Source organism: Schistocerca gregaria, chromosome 3 (genome assembly GCF_023897955.1).
Source record: "Schistocerca gregaria isolate iqSchGreg1 chromosome 3, iqSchGreg1.2, whole genome shotgun sequence".
NCBI lineage: Eukaryota > Metazoa > Arthropoda > Insecta > Orthoptera > Acrididae > Schistocerca > Schistocerca gregaria.
In genome coordinates this window covers 935671604-935689354 of record NC_064922.1, presented here as the reverse complement: position 1 = coordinate 935689354, position 17751 = coordinate 935671604, and the positions used below count along the sequence as shown (strand labels likewise).

Genomic DNA, 17751 nt, shown 5'->3' with positions numbered 1-17751 from the left:
GAGCAGTTGAACGGAATGGACAGTGTCTTGAAAGGAGGATATAAGATGAACATTAACAAAAGCAAAACGAGGATAATGGAATGTAGTCAAATTAAATCGGGTGATGCTGAGGGAATTAGCTTAGGAAATGAGACACTTAAGGTAGTAAAGGAGTTTTGCTATTTAGGAAGTAAAATAACTGATGATGGTCGAAGTAGAGAGGATATAAAATGTACACTGGCAATGGCAAGGAAAGCGTTTCTGAAGAAGAGAAATTTGTTAACATCGAATATAGATTTATGTATCAGGAAGTCGTTTCTGAAAGTATTTGTTTGGAGTGTAGCCATGTATGGAAGTGAAACATGGACGATAACTAGTTTGGACAAGAAGAGAATAGAAGCTTTCGAAATGTGGTGCTACAGAAGAATACTGAAGATAAGGTGGATAGATCACGTAACTAATGAGGAGGTATTGAATAGGATTGGGGAGAAGAGAAGTTTGTGGCACAACTTGACTAGAAGAAGAGATCGGTTGGTAGGACATGTTTTGAGGCATCAAGGGATCACAAATTTAGCATTGGAGGGCAGCGTGGAGGGTAAAAATCGTAGAGGGAGACCGAGAGATGAGTACACTAAGCAGATTCAGAAGGATGTAGGTTGCAGTAGGTACTGGGAGATGAAGCAGCTTGCACAGGATAGAGTAGCATGGAGAGCTGCATCAAACCAGTCTCAGGACTGAAGACAACAACAACAACAACATGAATCTAAATAAACTACAGTAATTACCATCAAATTTTGCTCAAACTTGGTACACAATCTTTTATTATTAAGTAAAGGAACCTGTTAAAATTTCAGACTTTTATCTCTTATAGATCCGGAGATTGGGAAAATTACTTTAATGTACAAAAACCGACACTTGCGTTTCAAAACTCAGTTACGAACAATAGTAGTCTGTCTTTTATTAACATCTAAAGTCATGAACAGAGTTCTCAGTGTATAAAATCACTTAATTGAATTTTTTCAAAACTTTAATTACTCTGCATTTTGTAGTGTAAAAATTATTCAAAAGAATTATATGCTTATTATTTTGTTGTGTGTGTGTGTGTGTGTGTGTGTGTGTGTGTGTGTGTGTGTGTGTGTGTGTGTGTGAATGAGTGAGTGTCTGTGGGACATACAAAAAAACTTAATACTATTTTATGTAAAAATTTATGAAACTGAACCTTGGGAGAATAGTGTTGTAACCACGAAGCTGATGATGTATGTCAATGTGTGCTTGTTTTTGTAAGAGAGCAGCCAGGATAAAAGTTGGAAGTGGAAAAAGTTTCAAAATTAATTTAAAGATTATTTTGCATTTTGGTCAGTTTTATTAAACATTACATTAAAAATGGCATTGGAATGACATAAATGATTTTCTGATTAGTGATTGGCTCAGGCAAGTTCAGCCGTGAGAATGATCTAGAAGGATCATTCTGATTGGTCATTCAGACCATTAGCTAATCAGAATTAAGCTGTACCCACACGCAGAAAGTTAGGTAGGCAGAGAGTGGGGTGGCATGCTAAATGTCACAGAGAAAATAACTTGTAAAATGAAGAACTGTTGAGTTCATTGCTGTTAGGCAGTGTCATGACTTAGGTAGTTTAGGTAAGTTACGAACATTTTGAGGACAATTTGATTAATTGATGTGCTATGAGTGTGTGATATTACGATCTTAGTGATGTTCCGCATAGCATATTGTGGGTATTTCTAGGGAATATTTAGGCGAGTGCTTCAGACATTGAAGACCACTGATTCAACAGAAGTTTTAGCTCGCTATAGTAGTCAGTGACTGTCAGATCGAACATTAGTCGGGTTGGACTGGTCGATATTCTGGCTGCTTTTCCGTGTGAAATTTTGGTGTAAATTTGGACTTGATAGCAAATTTATGTGCTTCCATAAAAATAAAAACCAGTTTAATAGAATTTCTGAAGGCTTACAGCAGCTAAACTGCATTTTCTCACCACCCAAAATTTGTTAAAATGAACTTACAGGAACTGATCTGCAGTTTGAGTTATGTGGCTTCTGTGTGGTAGGTATTAGGTAGTGGTTTCATCAATGCTGCTTTACACTGCATAGCTAGTATCTACTACTGCAGAGTGAAGGGACATCGTAGGGAAGCTGGACTGAGGTAGGTGGACAATTAATGAGAGAGACAATATGAACGAGCAACGACGATAAACCCCACCCCACCGCAACATCTCTGTAATTTGGATTGAGGGTAAGGACACCCTAGTTTTTGATGTTGATCTCCACCTCAAAGACAGCTACATTAGTGCCTCCATCCATATCAACACTACCAACCAGCAGCATAATACCTCCACTTTGACAGCTGCCATGCATTCCATATTAAGAACATTTCCATACTGCCTAGCCACCTTTGGCCGTTGTTACTGTAATGATGAGGAGCCCCTCTCGAAATATATCAAAGAGTCTCACTGACAGCTTTCATAGACCATAATTACCCTCCCAACTTCATACAGAAAAAATTTCCAGTACCTTATCTCTCCAGTTACCCCGCACCTCCCAAAATTGCACAGTCCTGCCACGGAGTAGTATTCTCCTCATAACTCAGTACCACCCAGGACTGTAGCAGCTGAATCGCATTCTCCACCAGGGTTTTGAATATCTTTTGTTGTGTTCTGAAATGAGGATTGCTGCACCCACTATCCTTGCCACCCGTTGCACAGTGGTATTCTGCTCCCCACTGAACCTATGCAATGTCTTCGTCTTTCCTTACAGAACCACTGCTTTCTACCACTTACCTCATGGCTCATATCCCTTCTCTCATTTTCCGCATGCTACCAAACTACCCATCCCCTACCCTTCGTATAACCTCCTGACTGCCTGACTTCTCTCTACCTTGTCCTTGTACTCTCTCACAAGCAACACTTTAGCATCACCCACCTCTTCCCTGCAACCTCTCCCCCTCCCTGTTCCAGCCACCCCTTTTTTCCACTACTCAAATTCCTTTTTCCATCATCCACCACTGCTTGCAGTCTGGTCCTGGTAGCCAGAGACACTCTCTCTCTCTCTCTCTCTCTCTCTCTCTCTCTCTGTGTGTGTGTGTGTGTGTGTGTGTGTGTGTGTGTGTGTGTGTGTTTTTGTCTAATTCCAATGAAGACCTTTTTGGCCAAAAGCTTACCTGTCTGATAGTCTGTTGTGCCTTTCTGCAACTCAACATCTTTGCTACATAGTGCGTAGCAATCTATCCTTTTTATAATGTTGACATTATTCCATCCTGGATTTTCTATTTTAATATAATTAGTTTGAATATTCTACAGTTTATTCATTATTTTGCAGTCTTTCACATTCTCACTTTACATCATTAACTCATACAAACAACACTAAGTCTAACTACAACATATTCTGCCAATGATCTCCTCACTAAGAGATTACATTAAAGTTACTCCAATAGTCTCGCTGCAATATTTTAAAAGAAAGAAAATAATTTCTCTTACATTAAATGTGAGAAATTATTAACTTTCTTTTAAAATATTTCTTTTAATATATTTTAAAAGAAAGAAAATAATTTCTCATACATTAAATATCCCCTCCCATGAACCATGGTCCTTGCCGCTGGTGGGGAGGCTTGCGTGCCTCGACGATACAGATAGCCGTAACGTAGGTACAACCACAATGGAGGAATATCTGTTGAGAGGCCAGACAAACGTGTGGTTCCTGAAGAGGGGCAGCAGCCTTTTCAGTAGTTGCAGGGGCAACAGTCTGGATGATTGACTGATCTGGCCCCATAACACTAACCAAAACGGCCTTGCTGTTGTGGTACTGCGAACGGCTGAAAGCAAGGGGAAACTACAGCCGTAATTTTTCCCGAGGGCATGCAGCTTTACTGTATGATTAAATGAAGATGGCATCCTCTTGAGTAAAATATTCCGGAGGTAAAATAGTCTCCCATTTGGATCTCTGGGCGGTGACTACTCAAGCCGACGTCGTTATCAGGAGAAAGAAAACTGGCGTTCTATGGATCGGAGCGTGGAATGTCAGATCCCTTAATCAGGCAGGTAGGTTAGAAAATTTAAAACGGGAAATGGGTAGGTTAAAGTTAGATATAGTGGGAATTAGTGAAGTTCAGTGGCAGGAGGAACAAGACTTTTGGTCAGGTGAATACAGGGTTATAAACACAAAATCAAATAGGGGTACTGCAGGAGTAGGTTTAATAATGAATAAAAAAAATAGGAGTGTGGGTAAGCTACTACAAGCAGCATAGTGAATGCATTATTGTGGCCAAGACAGACACGAAGCCCATGCTTACTACAGTAGTACAAGTTTATATGCCAATTAGCTCTGTAGATGATGAAGAAATTGATGAAATGTATGATGAGATAAAAGAAATTATTCAGGTAGTGAAGGGAGACGAAAATTTAATAGTCATGGGTGACTGGAATTCGACAGTAGGAAAAGAAAGAGAAGGAAATGTAGTAGGTGAAAATGGATTGGGGCTAAGAAATGAAAGAGGAAGCCGCCTGGTAGAATTTTGCACAGAGCATAACTTAATCATAGCTAACACTTGGTTCAAGAATCATAAAAGAAGGTTGTATACATGGAAGAATCCTGGAGATACTAGAAGGTTTCAGATAGATTATATAATGGTAAGATAGAGATTTAGGAACCCTATTTTAAATTGTAAGAACATTTCCAGGGGCAGATGTGGACTCTGACCACAATCTATTGGTTATGAACTGTAGATTAAAACTGAAGAAACTGCAAAAAGGTGGGAATTTAAGGAGATGGGACCTGGATAAACTAAAAGAACCCGAGGTTGTACAGAGTTTCAAGGAGAGAAAATGGGTAAGCAGGGACGGATGGAGGACAAATGTAAGGATGTAGAGGCTTATCTCATGAGGGGTAAGATAGATACTGTTTACAGGAAAATTGAAGAGACCTTTGGAGAAAAGAGAACCACTTGCATGAATATCAAGAGGTCAGATGGAAACCCAGTTCTAAGCGAAGAAGGGAAAGCAGAAAGGTGGAAGGAGTATATAGAGGGTGTATACAGGGGCGATGTTCTTGAGGACAATATTATGGAAATGGAAGAGGAGGTCGGTGAAGGTGAAATGGGAGATATGATACTGAGTGAAGAGTTTGACAGAGCACTGAAAGACCTAAGTCGAAACAAGGCCCCGGGAGTAGCCAACATTCCATTAGAATTACTGACAGTCTTGGGAGAGCCAGCCCTGACAAAACCATACCATCTGGTGAGCAAGATGTATGAGACAGGTGAAATTCCGTCAGACTTCAAAAAGAATATAATAATTACCATCCCAAAGAAAGCAGGTGTTGACAGATGTGAAAATTACCAAACTATCAGTTTAATAAGTCACAGCTGCAAAATACTAATGTGAATTCTTTACAGACAAATGGAAAAAGTGGTAGAAGCCAACCTCAGGGAAGATCAGTTTGCATTCCATTGAAATGTTGGAACACATGAGGCACTACTGACCCTACGACTTATCTTAGAAGAAAGATTAAGTAGAAGCAAACCTACATTTCTAGATTTTGTAGACTTTCGAAGTGTGGTGTTACAGAAGAATGCTGAAGATTAGATGGCTAGATCACATAACTAATGAGGAGGTGTTGTTGTTGTTGTTGTCTTCAGTCCTGAGACTGGTTTGATACAGCTCTCCATGCTACTCTATCCTGTGCAAGCTGCTTCATCTCCCAGTACCTACTGCAACCTACATCCTTCTGAATCTGCTTAGTGTACTCATCTCTCGGTTTCCCTCTACGATTTTTACCCTCCACGCTGCCCTCCAATGCTAAATTTGTGATCCCTTGATGCCACAAAACATGTCCTACCAACCGATCCCTTCTTCTAGTCACGTTGTGCCACAAACTTCTCTTCTCCCCAATCCTATTTAATACCTCCTCATTAGTTATGTGATCTATCCACCTTATCTTCAGTATTCTTCTGTAGCACCACATTTCGAAAGCTTCTATTCTCTTCTTGTCCAAACTAGTTATCGTCCATGTTTCACTTCCATACATGGCTACACTCCAAACAAATACTTTCAGAAACGACTTCCTGATACATAAATCTATATTCGATGTTAACAAATTTCTCTTCTTCAGAAACGCTTTCCTTGCCATTGCCAGTCTACATTTTATATCCTCTCTACTTCGACCATCATCAGTTATTTTACTTCCTAAATAGCAAAACTCCTTTACTACCTTAAGTGTCTCATTTCCTAAGCTAATTCCCTCAGCATCACCCGATTTAATTTGACTACATTCCATTATCCTCGTTTTGCTTTTGTTAATGTTCATCTTATATCCTCCTTTCAAGACACTGTCCATTCCGTTCAACTGCTCTTCCAAGTCCTTTGCCGTCTCTGACAGAATTACAATGTCATCGGCGAGCCTCAAAGTTTTTACTTCGTCTCCATGAATTTTAATACCTACTCCAAATTTTTCTTTTGTTTCCTTTACTGCTTGCTCAATATACAGATTGAATAACATCGGGGAGAGGCTACAACCCTGTCTCACTCCTTTCCCAACCACTGCTTCCCTTTCATGCCCCTCGACTCTTATTACTGCCATCTGGTTTCTGTACAAATTATAAATAGCCTTTCGCTCCCTGTATTTTACCCCTGCCACCTTTAGAATTTGAAAAAGAGTATTCCAGTCAACATTGTCAAAAGCTTTCTCTAAGTCTACAAATGCTAGAAACGTAGGTTTGCCTTTTCTTAATCTTTCTTCTAAGATAAGTCGTAAGGTCAGTATTGCCTCACGTGTTCCAACATTTCGACGGAATCCAAACTGATCCTCCCCGAGGTCTGCATCTACCAGTTTTTCCATTCGTCTGTAAAGAATTCGCGTTAGTATTTTGCAGCCGTGGCTTATTAAACTGATAGTTCGGTAATTTTCACATCTGTCAGCACCTGCTTTCTTTGGGATTGGAATTATTATATTCTTCTTGAAGTCTGAGGGTATTTCGCCTGTCTCATACATCTTGCTCACCAGCTGGTAGAGTTTTGCCATGACTGGCTCTCCCAAGGCCGTCAGTAGTTCTAATGGAATGTTGTCTACTCCGGGGGCCTTGTTTCGACTCAGGTCTTTCAGTGCTCTGTCAAACTCTTCACGCAGTATCGTATCTCCCATTTCGTCTTCATCTACATCCTCTTCTATTTCCATAATATTGTCCTCAAGTACATCGCCCTTGTATAAGCCTTCTATATACTCCTTCCACCTTTCTGCCTTCCCTTCTTTGCTTAGAACTGGGCTGCCATCTGAGCTCTTGATATTCATACACGTGGTTCTCTTCTCTCCAAAGGTCTCTTTAATTTTCCTGTAGGCAGTATCTATCTTACCCCTAGTGAGATAAGCTTCTACATCCTCACATTTGTCCTCTAGCCATCCCTGTTTAGCCATTTTGCACTTCCTGTTGATCTCATTTTTGAGACGTTTGTATTCCTTTTTGCCTGCTTCATTTACTGCATTTTTATATTTTCTCCTTTCATCAATTAAATTCAATATTTCTTCTGTTACCCAAGGATTTCTAGCAGCCCTCGTCTTTGTACCTACTTTATCCTCTGCTGCCTTCACTACTACATCCCTCAGAGCTACCCATTCTTCTTCTACTGTATTTCTTTCCCCTATTCCTGTCAATTGCTCCCTTATGCTCTCTCTGAAACTCTGTACAACCTCTGGTTCTTTCAGTTTATCCAGGTCCCATCTCCTTAATTTCCCACAGTTTTGCAGTTTCTTCAGTTTTAATCTACAGGTCATAACCAATAGATTGTGGTCAGAGTCCACATCTGCCCCTGGAAATGTCTTACAACTTAAAACCTGGTTCCTAAATCTCTGTCTTACCATTATATAATCTATCTTATACCTTTTAGTATCTCCAGGGTTCTTCCACGTATACAACCTTCTTTCATGATTCTTAAACCAAGTGTTAGCTATGATTAAGTTGTGCTCTGTGCAAAATTCTACTAGGCGGCTTCCTCTTTCATTTCTTAGCCCCAATCCATATTCACCTACTATGTTTCCTTCTCTCCCTTTTCCTGCACTCGAATTCCAGTCACCCATTACTATTAAATTTTCGTCTCCCTTCACTATCTGAATAATTTCTTTTATTTCATCGTACATTTCTTCAATTTCTTCATCATCTGCAGAGCTAGTTGGCATATAAACTTGTACTACTGTAGTAGGTGTGGGCTTCATATCTATCTTAGCCACAATAATGCGTTCACTATGCTGTTTGTAGTAGCTTACCCGCATTCCTATTTTCCTATTCATTATTAAACCTACTCCTGCATTACCCCTATTTGATATTGTGTTTATAACCCTGTAGTCACCTGACCAGAAGTCTTGTTCCTCCTGCCACCGAACTTCACTAATTCCCACTATATCTAACTTTAACCTATCCATTTCCCTTTTTAAATTTTCTAACCTACCTGCCCGATTAAGGGATCTGACATTCCACGCTCCAATCCGTAGAACGCCAGTTTTCTTTCTCCTGATAACGATATCCTCCTGAGTAGTCCCCGCCCGGAGATCCGAATGGGGGACTATTTTACCTCCAGAACATTTTACCCAAGAGGATGCCATCATCATTTAATCATACAGTAAAGCTGCATGTCCTCGGGAAAAATTACGGCTGTAGTTTCCCCTTGCTTTCAGCCGTTCGCAGTACCAGCACAGCAAGGCCGTTTTGGTTAATGTTGCAAGGTCAGATCAGTCAATCATCCAGACTGTTGCCCCTGCAACTACTGAAAAGGCTGCTGCCCCTCTTCAGGAACCACACGTTTGTCTGGCCTCTCAACAGATACCCCTCCGTTGTGGTTGCACCTACGGTACGGCCATCTGTATCGCTGAGGCACGCAAGCCTCCCCACCAACGGCAAGGTCCATGGTTCATGGGGGGTACTGAATAGGATTGGGGAGAAGAGAAGTCTGTGGCACAACTTGACCAGAAGAAGGGATCAGTTGGTAGGACATGTTCTGAGGTATCAAGGGATCACCAATGTAGTATTGGAGGGTAGCCAGGAGGGTAAAAATCATAGAGGGAGACCAAGAGATGAATACACTAAGCAGATTCAGAAGGATGTAGGCTGCAGTACGTATTGGGAGATGAAGAAGCTTGCACAGGATAGAGTAGCATGGAGAGCTGCATCAAACCAGTCTCAGGACTGAAGACCACAACAACAACATTTACTTCTGTAAGAAATTCATGTTATGTCTTAATGTTTAAACAAAGCTAACAGTAACAAAAAAAACTAAACAAGTTACCACATTGTGTGGATGTAAATTGGATACAATTTTATGCTTTAACCGGGAGAAAACTAAGAAAATTAAAAGAGTTCAATGCAAACATGACTCAGACATCAGTGAGTTTGCATATAGGTTCCGCATAGCATTATCTCATCTCACTTTTTTTTTTTCCAGTGATTGCTCTCGACTTTTTGTCTGATCAGTCATCGCATGACACACCTTCAAGTTCATCTTTGAATACTTCATTCAGTTTTCTTTTATTACAGAGGGCAAGCAGCCCTCTGCCTGAACATGCTGAGCAACCGCACGAGCACATTGAGCTAATGGGACAGCTTCTTGACAGCGCAGAGTTGATGCTACCTGTTCTTGGCCATGCTGCAGACAGTTACGACATTACTAAAGCCTTATTTGGTAAATCGTATTTGTATTAAACATCTCAGTGGATTGGTGGGACTAGGTTTTGCTTGATACATTTTTGCCTTGAATTTGGATGAGGAATTGCATGCTGATTGCATTGGCCTGCAGGTTTAAGGTCAACATTGATATCGTGGAACAGCAGCACCTTCCAGTAAAATGTGCCTATGGGTCTTGTTGTCACTATAAACCGAAGGCAGTGGATCAGTGTTACTTGAACAGATGTGCAGGATGCATCGCAGATGTTTGTGCAAAACTTACCGTCAAATCAGTGTGTTTGAAAGAGGGTGCATTATAGGCATGAGAGAATGAAGTGTATCCACCTGGGAAATTTCTGCTCATGTGGGATGAAGAGTTTTGGCAGTGCAATGGATGTGTGCAGAATGGTTCACAGAAGGCCGTTGAATATAATGAGGTGGGTCAGGTCACACCACCCAGACCATCCCCCGAGAAGATTGACACCTCATCCAACTGGCTTTTCAAGACAGATCTGCGTCCTTCTCAACTCTGGTGCAGCAGTGGAATAGTTAAGACACCATAAACTATCAGGGGTGACAGTTGGTTGCAGTTTATAATGGTGTGGATTACATGCACATCGTCCACTTCTCTGCTTACCCTTGGCAAATGTGCAGAAACATGGTAGACGGCATTGGTGTATGGAACGACATCACTGTGGACAGGGAAGGCATAAAACAGTGTTTTTGGATTAATCCAGGTTCTGTAAAATGTAAACTTTATTAATTATGTGAATCCAGGTTCTGTTTGTTTGAAAATGATGTGCCCATTTTGGTTAGCCACAGATAGGGGGAGCAACATCACAGTGACTGCATTTGCATAAGACATACAGTGCCAACTCAAGGCCATATGGTGTGGGATGCTGTTGGGTACAACCACAACTCACAGTTGGTTCGTGTCCGGAGCACTGTGACCAGTGTGACCAACGTGAATGACATCCTGTGACCCGTAGCCATACCCTTTCTTCACAACACCCCAGACGCCATTTTTCAGCAAGACAATGCGTGACCACATGTCGCTGCACAAACACGTGTCTTCTTGGTGTCACAGGAGTCAGCCTTTTGTCCTGGGCTGCGAGATCACCAGACCTGCTGCCAGTTGAAAATGTGTGGAATATGGTGAACCAAAGAGTGCAGTGCTGTGGCCCAGTGCCAACCACCACAGATGAACTTAGGGACCAGGTGAATCAGCATGGATGGCTATGCCACAGGACACCATTGGAATCTTATATGTGTTGATGCCATCACATATGGAACAAGTAATTAGGACCATTTGCTTGGTATGCAACAGGACGCATGTTGAAAGACATGTTTAAAATTAATTAAGCACAATATTTCCGAGAGCATAGAATATAATGTAGATTTTATGGTCACTGTTATCAATTAAAGACACTTTCAGTTCCAAAAATTACATTCTGAGTATTTATAACAGTTAATATTACAAAATGTTAATTTTAAACTGAAGTAAGCTATAATTTCACTTGGCTTCAGTTGTAGTGGTTTCGTGTGGCAGCTTGTATCATTTTATGAAAATTGCTTCAATCCAAACTGTAAAGAAGATTATCAATATGACATCTGTTTTCATTATGAACAATTATATACATAATTTTACAAAGATTGGTCAAAGACTTAGTCAAACTTATGTCTATTTATTTCATTAAATATCATTAAGAATAATTAATGTAAGCTGGGAAACTTAAAATGTAATCATATACATATATTTACCTAATGGTACTCTAATGCATCAGGTTGTATACTTAACTAATGATCAGTAATGGAGTCTGTTCATTACATCTGGCATATGGAGGAGTGGTATTCAAATCCTTGAGCAGATATAGAGATTTAGATTTTCCATAGTTTTCACTTCAGGTGAATGCCAGTTTGGTTGCTTCCAAAATGAATTTCTTTTCTCTTCTTTACACTAACAAATTTTATGGTCTGTCTGTAATGTCCTCCTATTCAATGTGAGGTCAAATCCTGAGCTGCTGCTTCTTCTTGATATTTTTGTGTAGATAAAAGCATTGTCTGCAGACAGTCTGAAAGTACTTTTTGTTGTGACTCGCCTATCTTTCAAAGTGCCACCACGCAGTTACGCGCATCCTCTACATGCGGCGCTGTCTGCCAGCCATGCAGCAGCCGCGCCAGCTAAGCGGCCAGACAGCCAGTGGCTGCTAGACTTGGACTCAGTGCTGATTTGACTGTTACAGTGTACACATGTCTTACTTTGTTTACTTGATCTGTGACTAACATGTATTGTGTCATCGTAAAAATATATTTGTTCAACTTGATGTTATAACATTTGGCGACGAGGTAGTGAATTTTTCTTTTTTATCATTGACCCACAGGTTTCTATGGTTACTTTAGAGCAACTATTGCAAGGTCTCATTGAACAGCAAACGCTTCTCGTGATTTCATCGCGATATCCAATGCGTTGTTTCTACCTCCTTTTCCTCCTTACGAGGAGACGGCGGAAGAATGGTCTGATTACGAAAAATGTCTTTGACAGCACTTCTTGGCATTTCATGTCACAGACGAGCAAACATGTAAGTCTCTGTTCCTTTCATGGATTTCACCTCAAATGTACCGATTGTTATTGTAATTGGCTCCTTTGAAAGATCCTGCGTCTTTGTCCTTTACTGAAATGTACTCACTTCTGTCCATATATTTTCAAAAGCATACGCATGTGGTAGCCTCTCATGTTGCCTTTTATCATTGTCAAAAACAACTGAACCAATCCTATCGCACTTGGGCTGCTGAACTTCATGGCCTCGGTAGAAACTGTCAATTTGTTACTGAAGTTCACAAAGAATCCTATGCCGATTCCATGGTAAGGGATGCTATTATCCGATTGGCACCAAGTGCAGCCTCGGCCTAACCATAAAAAAACTTCTAAGAAACTGCAGCAAAATCGCCGGCAACTTCCTTCATGTCAGCAGTGTTTTGCGAAACATTCACACGAGGATAGTCTCCAATGTTGGGCCGTGTGTTATAAATTCAAAAAGAAGGGTCAAGTGCCATCCGTTTGCAAATCCAACAGCATACCTGACATTTATGAACTTGACGCTGATTCTGCTTCTGTGTTATCTGTCAATGGTACTTCTTCCCTTTCAGGGAACTTATTCCTCACTGTCCAAATCCTTGGTCAAGATGTTCACATGCAGGGGGATACTGGTTCTGCTGCCACTATCATCAATTCTCAGACGTATCTTCAGTTGGGTTCTCCAATCCTGTCACCTGTCACTAGGCAGTTACGCACGTACAATAAACAGAAGATTTCTCTCTTGGAACAATTTAATGCTGAGGTGTTTACAAATCCATCATTCACACTGTTCCCATATTTATGATCGACCATAGTAATGCGGAGAATCTTTTTGATTTCGATGCCTTTCATGTTTTTGGGTTCTACACTCCTGGAAATTGAAATAAGAACACCGTGAATTCATTGTCCCAGGAAGGGAAAACTTTATTGACACATTCCAGGGGTCAGATACATCACATGATCACACTGACAGAACCACAGGCACATAGACACAGGCATCAGAGCATGCACAATGTCGGCACTAGTACAGTGTATATCCACCTTTCGCAGCACTGCAGGCTGCTATTCTCCCATGGAGACGATCGTAGAGATGCTGGATGTAGTCCTGTGGAACGGCTTGCCATGCCATTTCCACCTGGCGCCTCAGTTGGACCAGCGTTCGTGCTGGACGTGCAGACCGCATGAGACGACGCTTCATCCAGTCCCAAACATGCTCAATGGGGGACAGATCCCGAGATCTTGATGGCCACGGTAGTTGACTTACACCTTCTAGAGCACGTCGGGTGGCACGGGATACATGCGGACGTGCATTGTCCTGTTGGAACAGCAAGTTCCCTTGCCGGTCTAGGAATGGTAGAACGATGGGTTCGATGACGGTTTGGATGTACCGTGCACTATTCAGTGTCCCCTCGATGATCACCAGAGGTGTACGGCCAGTGTAGGAGATCGCTCCCCACACCATGATGCCAGGTGTTGGCCCTGTGTGCCTCGGTTGTATGCAGTCCTGATTGTGGCGCTCACCTGCACGGCGCCAAACACGCATACGACCATCATTGGCACCAAGGCAGAAGCGACTCTCATCGCTGAAGACGACACGTCTCCATTCGTCCCTCCATTACGCCTGTCGCGACACCACTGGAGGCGGGTTGCACGATGTTGGGGTGTGAGCGGAAGACGGCCTAACGGTGTGCGGGACCGTAGCCCAGCTTCATGGAGACGGTTGCGAATGGTCCTCGCTGATACCCCAGGAGCAACAGTGTCCCTAAATTGCTGGGAAGTGCCGGTGCGGTCCCCTACGGCACTGCGTAGGATCCTACGGTCTTGGCGTGCGTCGCTGCAGTCCGGTCCCAGGTCGACGGGCACGTGCACCTTCCGCCGACCACTGGCGACAACATCGATGTACTGTGGAGACCTCACGCCTCACGTGTTGAGCAATTCGGCGGTACGTCCACCCGGCCTCCCGCTTGCCCACTATACGCCCTCGCTCAAAGTCCGTCAACTGCACATACGGTTCACGTCCACGCTGTCGTGGCATGCTACCAGTGTTAAAGACTGCGATGGAGCTCCGTATGCCACGGCAAACTGGCTGACACTGACGGCGGCGGTGCAGAAATGCTGCGCAGCTAGCGCCATTTGACGGCCAACACCGCGGTTCCTGGTGTGTCCGCTGTGCCGTGTGTGTGATCATTGCTTGTACAGCCCTCTCGCAGTGTCCGGAGCAAGTATGGTGGGTCTGACACACCGGTGTCAATGTGTTCTTTTTTCCATTTCCAGGAGTGTACATAGATGACTCTGTCAATAGCATCTCTGATGCTATTCCTTATGCTCAATTGGATTCCTTGTCGATGACATTTTCATCCCTTTTTTCTCCTGGGTTAGGCCGTGCAAATGACTTTGAAGCTCATATCACTCTCAAACCCACAGCTCAGCCAAAGTTTTTTCGGGCTCGGCCCATTCCTGTGTGCCCCTCCTGATCGGGTCAAACGGGAGCTGGATCGTGTCTCACTGCTTCAGGGGTCTTGCTTCCTGTCACTTCCAGTGAGTGGTACTCTCCTGTTGTTGTCGTTGCTAAGCCCAATGGTGATATTTGTCTCTGTGGCGACTTCAAAGCCACTGTAAAAGCTCAATGCCTCATTGACACTTACCCTATGCCCTGACCTGAAGAACTGTTCTCTAAACTTGCTGGAGGCCAGTATTTTTCTAAACTTGACCTGTCAGAAGCTTATCATCAACTTCCTCTCGACGCTGCTTCCCAGTGGTTCCTGGTCCTTAACACTCCTTTCGGCCTCTATCAGTACCAATGCTTGCCATTCAGGGTTGCCAGTGCCCCTACTCTCTTTCAGCGATTCTTGGAACAATTATTGCTCCCTGTCCCTGGGCGTATAAATTACATTGTTGTCACTGGCTCCACCACTGAAGAACATCTCCAGAATCTCCGCACACTTTTTCATGTCGTTCAGACTGCCGGTCTTAAGTGTAATCTTAAGTGTAATTTTTGCAGGCGTCTATCATGTACTTGGGGTTTCAACTCTCTCAGGATAGTATTCGTCCGCTTCAGCAAACTGTCGCTGCGATTGATGCCCTTCCTCACCCTACATCTGTTAAGGAACTGCATGCCTTCTTGGGGAAAATAGCATACTATCACAGGTTTTTATAGTCTGCGGCTTCGGTGGCTCAGCCGTTGCATCGCCTGTTGCATAAAAACGTGCCCTTTCACTGGTCCATGTCATGGGATGCGGATTTCCAGAAATTGAAGACTATGCTGAAACAGGCCTGGATACTTATCAATCTGGCCAACATCTTGTTCTTGCCACAGACGCCTCTCAATACGGGTTTGGTGCAGTCCTTGCGCACCACTTTTCTGTCAGTTCTGAACAACCCATTACTTATGCCTCCAAAATGCTCATGGATGCCCAACAAAAATATTCTCAAATTGAAAAAGAAGCTTTGGCCATTATTTATGCTCTTCATAAGTTTGGTGTTTTTCTGTATGGATGCAAATTTCATCTTGTTATGGACCACAAACCACTTGTTTCCTTGTTTCATCCATCAAAGTTGCTTCCCGACAAGGCTGCACTCCGCCTCCAGTGTTGGGGTCTTTACTTCTCTTGTTTCAATTATGAGATTTATTTCCGGCCAACGGCTCAACATGCGAATGCTGATGCACTGTCTCGCCTTCCCATGGGTCCTGATCTGGCATTCGATAGGGACGAACTTTTGTGTTTACCCCTGGATGTTGCCGAGCAGCAGATTGTGGACAGGTTCCCCATCACCGGGGACCGGCTGGCGGCTGCTACGGGTTCTGATCCAACCCTCTCCCAGGTTTTACACTGTATTCAGAAGGACTGGCCAGACCGTCCGTCCGCTAAGACTTCTGATTCATTGCGGAACTACTACGCTTTGCGTTCCCACCTCACAGCTAGGATGGTGTTATCCTCCTTTCCACCGACAATGCTTCGCCATGTGTTGTGGTACCTGCGTCTTTGCATGCTTTGGTCTTGTGCACCTTCACCAAGGGCACTGGGGTGTCTCTCGCACAAAATCTCTGGCGCCCTCATGTGTACTGGCCCAGCATTGATGCACACATGGTCACTGCCTGCGGCCCTTGTGCATAACAGGCCGCCGCCCCGAAGTCATCCTTGTCACTGTGCCCTTTGCCTGAGAAGCCCTGGGAGCGTATTCATGCTGACTTCATGGGACCTTTTTTAGGTACTTATTGGCTTCTTGTTACTGACGCCTACTCTAACTTTCTTTTCATTGTCCGTTGCACATCACCTACCACCGAGGCAACCACCAATGCTCTAGCCCACATTTTCTCTTTGGAAAGCCTTCCCTCTATTCTTGTTACTGATAATGGTCCACAATTTGCCTCTTCCCATTTTGCGGATTTTTGTGCCCATCACAGCGTCATGCATGTCACGGCCCCTCCGTTCCATCCACGGACAAACGGTGAGGCTGAACGACTGGTCCACACATTTAAGGCTCAGATGATGAAACTCCTGACTTCTTCTGCTGCTGATGATGCGCTTCTCCAATTTCTGGCTTCTTACCGTTTCACCCCCATGGGCGACCACAGCCCGGCTGAGCTCTTACATGGCCGACAGCCCTGCACGCTACTTCATCTTCTGCGGCCTTCCACCTCACGGCTGCGGGTGCCTTTGCTTGGCCAGTTCAATGCCGGAGACCTTGTATGGGGATATGGCAGGTGGCCAAAATGGAGTCCTGGCCGCATCTACAACACCATGGCCAACGCCTGTATGAAATCCAGATGGACACAGGTGTTACAGTGTGTCATTTGGACCAGCTTCGGCCTCGTGTGCAGGCAACACCTGTTCCGAATGCCGCTACACCACCTTCGGCTCTACCTGATGCTCGGGATCTTGGAATCTCTCATTACTCACAACGCAGTCCTCTCACCATCATCTCGGTGCCAGCAAAAGAACTGACGCCACCAGGAAACGTGCCCATGCAGGAACCGGATGACCATCATCTGTCGGAGCAACTCTACTCACCTTGTTTTCCTACGGACGCCGACACATCGTCCATGTCTCCTGTTATAACAACCGGACTTGCCGCAATGGGCAGATTGGGGCATGGGGCTCCATCAGATTCAACCCCCATGTCTCTTGTCATCTCAACCCATTATCATCGGGGACAGTTCCGTCCGTACAGAAAGCCTCCTCCTCGAGACTTTATGGCCAGTCAAACAACACCTATGGACGTTAGCAATCTACAGGCCACCTCCATCAAGACCAGTGCAAAAAATTCAAAGAGGAGAAAAGTGTTGTAACTTGCCGATCTTTCAAAGTGCTGCCACGCAGTTAAGCGCATCCTCTACATGCGGCGCTGTCTGCCAGCCATGTAGCAGCCGCGCCACCTAAGCGGCCAGACAGCCAGCGGCCGCTAGACTTGGACTCAGTGCTGATTTGACTGTTACAGTGTGCACACGTCTTACTTTGTTTACTTGATCTGTGACTTACATGTATTGTGTCGTCCTAGAAATGTATTTGTTCAACTTGACATTATAACATTTTTGTCA

At 43.6% G+C, this 17751-nt stretch overlaps 1 protein-coding gene across 1 annotated transcript in view; it reads left to right on the top strand.

Annotated features, from left to right (window-relative positions):
* Nucleotides 1-17751, top strand: part of LOC126355832 (general transcription factor 3C polypeptide 4-like) — a 205604-nt gene that overhangs the window by 156042 nt on the left and 31811 nt on the right. The window lies entirely within an intron of this gene.